We start from the raw sequence: 6536 nt of genomic DNA on the forward strand, positions 1-6536 counted from the left end.
TCTACAAAAGGACACAAAATAATTGTTTTCACCTTTTTTCACTGTGTTTTTTTCATTGTGTTTGTTGTGATAGTTTTGTCTAGATAGAGAGTATGAGTGATTGAGTATGTATGACTGATGGTATGAAAGATAGCAACAAAGTCTTGGGGTTCCAGACAAGCAATAACCCAACTTTGTGTTTTTTTATATTTAATGTATTATGTCACTGTATACTAAAAATGATTGTGAATATATTGTCACAAAAAAATGAGAAAAATGAAATAAGAATGATATAAAATAAAATAAAAGAATTGAAGAAATCAAATCAAAAATTCAAAGTGAATGATTTCATAGAAATGTCTGCATCCCTTATAAATTGTTAATGAGCATCAATGCCGAGTTGTAAAGCAATATAGGTCCTTTAAGAGGTTTTTCTAGTTTGCTGTTGGTTTGCTACTCCCTCCTCTAGACCTGAAAATAATATTGGGAGTACCCTTGTTACTCTTTCTATGTCTTGACAGTTTTTACTGTAGGGTTGTCTTTTTCTGGATCTAGTCCAGTACATGCTATAGTTGCCTCTGTGTAGCAGACAACAAAGTCGGATGACATCTATGTAGAATATCACTGAACCTGTTTGTAAACACCCCTCGGTAGAACACCTTATTTTGCCTCACACTTTATTGCAATTTGTTTTTTGTCTGTACTCTGGTGGTAGAACTTATATCGAGAATTTCTCTTATCACTTGTTGGGAAATATGGATAATCTAAAAACTTTTGGCTTTTCCGATGAGGACTATGCTAATATGTTAGGCCAAATCACGGGTAGCAGCACAGCCAATAATAATCCCTTGTCCAACTCTAATGGGGAATGGCTCAAATTACTTAACTTGAAAAAGAAAGCCAAACGTATGGAATCCCATGCATTTTTCATGTGTGAGTACCTAAAAGCAGGGGTTATCCCCACAGGCCTCAGAGTACGTAACATGCCAGCCCTGTTTATAGAAGTACGTAAATTTCTTGAAAGGTGGTCATTAATAGCTAACAGATGCTCGCGAGACTGGATGCTATTAATTATAGACACAGTCCGCGAGATGGTGGCCATACTTCACAGAGAAATAACAGAATTAGAAGAAAAACTGATAGCCAATCCTGTAGTCGAAGAAGCCAAAAAAACACTCAAAGAAATTAATGAAGAAATAGAAGAGTTTGACACTTTCCTGATAAAGAAAAAAATGGATAAATTAAAAAAAGATGTTAGATGGTTTTCACATGAAAAAATCTACCCCTACTTGAGACCAGATTTTTATCAGGCAGATTATAATGATCAGACTTCCATGGGAACTAGAACATATAATCAAGGGGCTCAAAATCATGGACAAAACAAAAGAGTAAGAATTCAAAATTTTTCGGAAACCAACTCTTCAGACTCAGACCCTGATGGATTACTAGTAGAAGATCTTGATTACGGGTATCATGACAGCAATCAAAGAGGTAATCAAACAGGCAGATTCAGTAGGGGCCCACGGCGGTCCTCTTTTTTAGGGAGAGGCAGGGGATCTTACAGACCCCGCTACTCAGGAACGAATATGAGTCACTACCAACAGTCGAACCCTCCGCATCCTCAGCCATATGTACAGACGAGGAGGCAACAATATTGGAAACAGTAAAAATAGGTAACACACCAGTTATCCCAATATTTAATCTATCTAAACACAAGCTATCCTCAGAAGAAATACAAGTTCTGAGTAAAGGACTATCCTTTGTCCCCAGCTCGTTTGCCAATAGATATAAAATAAACCATGACATTTTCTCATTTTTTCGAAAAGTGAGGCTCAAGAAATATTTTGATGGTGTAGCTGATAATGAAGAAGAGGTTAATCTCTCTGGATGCAAACTACCATCCACCTTCACGCCAACACTAGAAATGCTAGGCCCAGAAGTGGGCATTTTTGAAAAAAATGTACTAAAAGAACTGGAAAAAATAATGAAATATATCCCTAAACCCCAACAAAACTTGAGCACTGAAGAGAGAACAGCCTTAAAACTACTACAAGATAATGCAGACATCACTATTAAACCGTGCGACAAAGCAGGGGGAATAGTTATTATGGATACTGATAAGTATTCCAATAAAATCTATGACATGCTCAATGTAGAGGACCACTACAAAAGAACTGACAGACGAGCAATTATTGAGCTTGCAAGACAAATAGAAATAAGTCAATAAAGCATTCACAGATGGTTTCATCTGTCAAAAAGAAATGGACTTCTTGATAAAAGCCAATCCTGTAACTCCGGCAATTTATGGTGTCCCCAAGACACATAAAAATATCCGAGATCCACCCCTCAGACCTATAGTGGCTTCTATAAATTCCAACACTGAACCACTATCAAAATACCTAGATACGTTTCTTTGTCCGTTAACAACAACATACAGCTCCTACATCAAGGATACGGGACACATTATCACCACCTTAGAGCATGCCCCTTTCAATGAAGACACACAATTCTTAGTCACATGTGATATAGAATCTCTTTATACCAACATCCCCCAGGATCTAGCAATGGAAGCGGTGGCAGCGCTCCTTGCTAGAACACCGGGACAAGGAAACAGACCCAACAACTTCATCCTGGAATGTTTGGAGATTGTTTTGCATAACAATTTCTTTGAATTTAGAGGTAGCTTATATCATCAAATCAAGGGAGTAAGCATGGGGGCTTCCTGTGCCCCCAGTATTGCCAACATTTACATGGGAGAGTTCGAATTAAAAAATATCTTTAACGAACTAGCCCCATTCTATGAAAATGTCAGTATGTGGCATCGTTTCATAGATGACATATTTTTTATATGGACGGGCACGGAAGAAACGCTAAAAGTATTTATGGAGTGGCTAAATTTAGCAGACCCACATTTGAAATTCACCTGCAATTTTTCATCCAAACAGGTAGAATTTTTAGACATATGGGTCCAAAGCAGCGAAGGAGAAATCACGGTCAGCCTGTATCGTAAGCCAACTGCAAAAAATACCATCTTAGAACACGGGAGCTACCATCCCCCGTGTCAAAAAGACTCTATCCCCTTTGGGGAATTTCTTAGAATTAGGCGCAATTGTACAGACATACAAGACTTTATGATTCATGCAAAAAAACTACAAGACCGGCTATTGGCACGTGGGTACCCAAGAAAACTGGTTCGCCAATCGCTCAAAAGAGCTAAATACTACAATAGGGACGCTTTATTTAATCAACCCACTAAAGCCCTTAACCACAACTTGGTCTGTGTTCTAAACCACACAACCCTCAACAATAAAATTAGACAGGTTATAAACAAAAACTGGAAAATTTTAAATACCAACGACCATGACACAGAACTAAAAAGACCCGTGATAGCGTTCAGAAGGAACCCCAACCTCAGAGACAAATTGGTTCACAGCAGAGAAAAACATAAAGACAGCACTGGCCAACGATCCATAGATGGCAAACCATTACCAAAAGGGAATCATAGGTGTGGAACCTGCCATGCTTGTGATCAAATCATCCCAGGTAACTTATGGACCTATAGAAGTAAAACAGGCCAGCTCACAGAGATGACAAATTGTAAAACATCAAATATAATTTATCTAATTCTATGCCCTTGCAATCTCGGCTACATAGGAGAGACTGCCAGAGAATTTCGTGTGAGATTCTCTGAGCACAAATCAGCTGTCAGAACTAACAAACACAATGCCCCCATGGTAGCCCATTATACCCAATTCGGCCATACAGAAAAAGATATGCGATGGTTGATCTTAGAACGAGTACAACACGACCCAGGGAAAGACATGACTAAATTAAGGAAACAGCGGGAAACATTCTGGATATTCCATCTTGACACGGTACGCCATGGGCATAATGAAGAAATTTGCTGGATCATCACATAGTAGGCGCACTTAATCCTAGCCTGGCAACTGCAGAATATCAGAGGGCTATGCCACCATACACAGACTCCCTGTAATTAGATTAAAAGCACACTGTGCTGAGCCAAACCTCAATTTGCTATTGATACTATGCTATACAGACACCCATTAAAGATCTGCCTATGTACAATTAGAAGAACTAGAGGTAACTAGAGATTATGGGGCGATTTCATCACTGGGCAGCTGCTTGAAGTTAAGGCTTGGTGCCTGGCTTGGTATTTTCTGTAGATATTAAAAATACAAATAATGCAAAATGCAGCACAAAAATGTTCGACATTATAATCAAATAAATAGCCACTTTATCCATACCGAAGTTTGAGCCCACTCAAACCTCTAAATAAAAGCACTCTTTGCAACGTTAGGTCAGCATTCTTTGATCTGTATTTATATCAACATAGGTGCCCCCTTCGTGGTTTAGCGCTACGCAAAAAAACGTCACCTTTATATTTATATCCATTTTTGAGTCCCTTCTTTGTGTAGACTAGTTCTCCTGAACACATACCCATGTTCAGTCCTACATCCATCTCTAAGCGAGAGGATTCGACGCAGCTGCAAACAATTAAGCTGTAGCCCAGACTATAAAAAGAAACGACGTTCCAGTGCACAATGTCAGTGGCAGTGACATCGGCCGAAGGCGCTGTTCGTTAGACGTCAATCTAAAGGTTTGCAGGTAAGCGTTTCACCCCAGCCCCGCTTTTTCCTTAGTATGCAACAGCGTAGTGCAATCCATCTCAAAGCAGAAATTCTTTCTGAGCTTTGTCACGGTCTTCTGCTTTTCAGGGACACGCTGCCGGAAAAGACTTTAAATATTTGCTCCACATTCGGGTTTTCGAGTCAAAATAGGTAAGGAAAGGAAATTCCCTCGTTGCATTGTACAAGACTTATTTAAACGATAGCAATACCTATTTATTGGAGGCATTAGCCTTCCTACATGACAGACGCACTGTGAATGAGTCTCGGAGGCAGTACAGATTTAGCTAACAACTCTAACTGTGAGATGTTTTACTAAAGGGAAAGTCTATTAGAGCCAAACTTTATATAATCAGAAACTATAAGTTCGATGTTTATGCAACTCTGCAGACAGACAATTGGCAGATAAATAGGTCAACTTTACTGAAACATCCTGACGTAGACAGTTAGCAAAGGCTCTGTCCCCAACATGTGACACTGTCTTTATTTCATTCTCAGGACTCTATATTTCCAGCGTCGAGTTGGTTTAAAGCCCCTTTTGAAACAAATAAAACCACCGAATAAGCATTCAGACTGCACTGGATTCATAGCGATACCGGTAATTCTGCTACAGTGATGAATCCGAGCTATGATTATTGGTTAATATTGAATCCCATATCTAACTAGGGCGCATGTATATTCTCCTGGCAGGTAGGCGATTTTGCCACTCATGGGAGTTTTTTCGAAACGAGCGGAGATATTCAGTCCCACCACAACGGAGACATTTAATAAGTCACAGGTAGACCATATCTCTGTCAAAAATGTCCTATAGTGCATGCTGCGCGAGTGCATCAAAATCAGTAAACCGGACAAAAAAAAGAAAAAAAAAATTGTTTTTTCCTTCTTTTCCATCCAACTCCAACTCTGCATTTTTTTCTAAATTCTGAATTCACCCTATTTCTTGGTTAAAAAGTTGTCTTTACACTTTGGGATATAAGGTACTATTCACTACACGTATGTGATCATCCGCCCTTGTCTGCGATCTCATCACGCTCATAGCACATAGCATGAAAAAGAAAAATTTACTGAAGTAGGAATGTATACTAAAGATGCATAGACATTAATGCTGGAATCTATGTTCTCATTTCAGATAAATGTGAACCCCTTGTTTTTAATAGTGTGTCGTCCATTTTATATGTTGGCCCTGAGGAAGGTGATGTAAAGAAATGATACCACCGAAACGTACGTAGGCCGTACGCATCAGAGACCCTCACATAAGTCACAACTATATATGGGGAGTAAGAGAAAAATATGAAGTGAAAAGACTACCAACCCCTAATACTAAATCAACATCGTGAGGAATCTACAAAAGGACACAAAATAATTGTTTTCACCTTTTTTCACTGTGTTTTTTTCATTGTGTTTGTTGTGATAGTTTTGTCTAGATAGAGAGTATGAGTGATTGAGTATGTATGACTGATGGTATGAAAGATAGCAACAAAGTCTTGGGGTTCCAGACCAGCAATAACCCAACTTTGTGTTTTTTTATATTTAATGTATTATGTCACTGTATACTAAAAATGATTGTGAATATATTGTCACAAAAAAATGAGAAAAATGAAATAAGAATGATATAAAATAAAATAAAAGAATTGAAGAAATCAAATCAAAAATTCAAAGTGAATGATTTCATAGAAATGTCTGCATCCCTTATAAATTGTTAATGAGCATCAATGCCGAGTTGTAAAGCAATATAGGTCCTTTAAGAGGTTTTTCTAGTTTGCTGTTGGTTTGCTACTCCCTCCTCTAGACCTGAAAATAATATTGGGAGTACCCTTGTTACTCTTTCTGTGTATGTGTGTAGAAAACATGATCTGTACGCGATGAATGGTTTGTGGTATGTTGTACATTGATGCTATCGTGTTTGGCCAC

At 38.4% G+C, this 6536-nt stretch overlaps 1 long non-coding RNA gene across 2 annotated transcripts; it reads left to right on the forward strand.

The window, feature by feature from the left end:
• Window positions 1-4553: 4553 nt before the first annotated feature.
• On the forward strand, window positions 4554-6115 carry LOC144776015 (uncharacterized). Of its 2 annotated transcripts, XR_013600573.1 has the most exons (5): window positions 4554-4605; window positions 4716-4778; window positions 5124-5223; window positions 5316-5403; window positions 5755-6115. It is a non-coding gene; the product is annotated as an uncharacterized LOC144776015 (long non-coding RNA). The 2 variants fall into 2 exon arrangements; XR_013600572.1 differs by lacking the exon at window positions 5124-5223 and having other exon boundaries at window positions 4556-4605.
• The last annotated feature ends 421 nt before the right edge of the window (window positions 6116-6536 follow it).

This window comes from Lissotriton helveticus, chromosome 1_1 (assembly GCF_964261635.1).
Source record: "Lissotriton helveticus chromosome 1_1, aLisHel1.1, whole genome shotgun sequence".
In the NCBI taxonomy this organism is placed as follows: domain Eukaryota; kingdom Metazoa; phylum Chordata; class Amphibia; order Caudata; family Salamandridae; genus Lissotriton; species Lissotriton helveticus.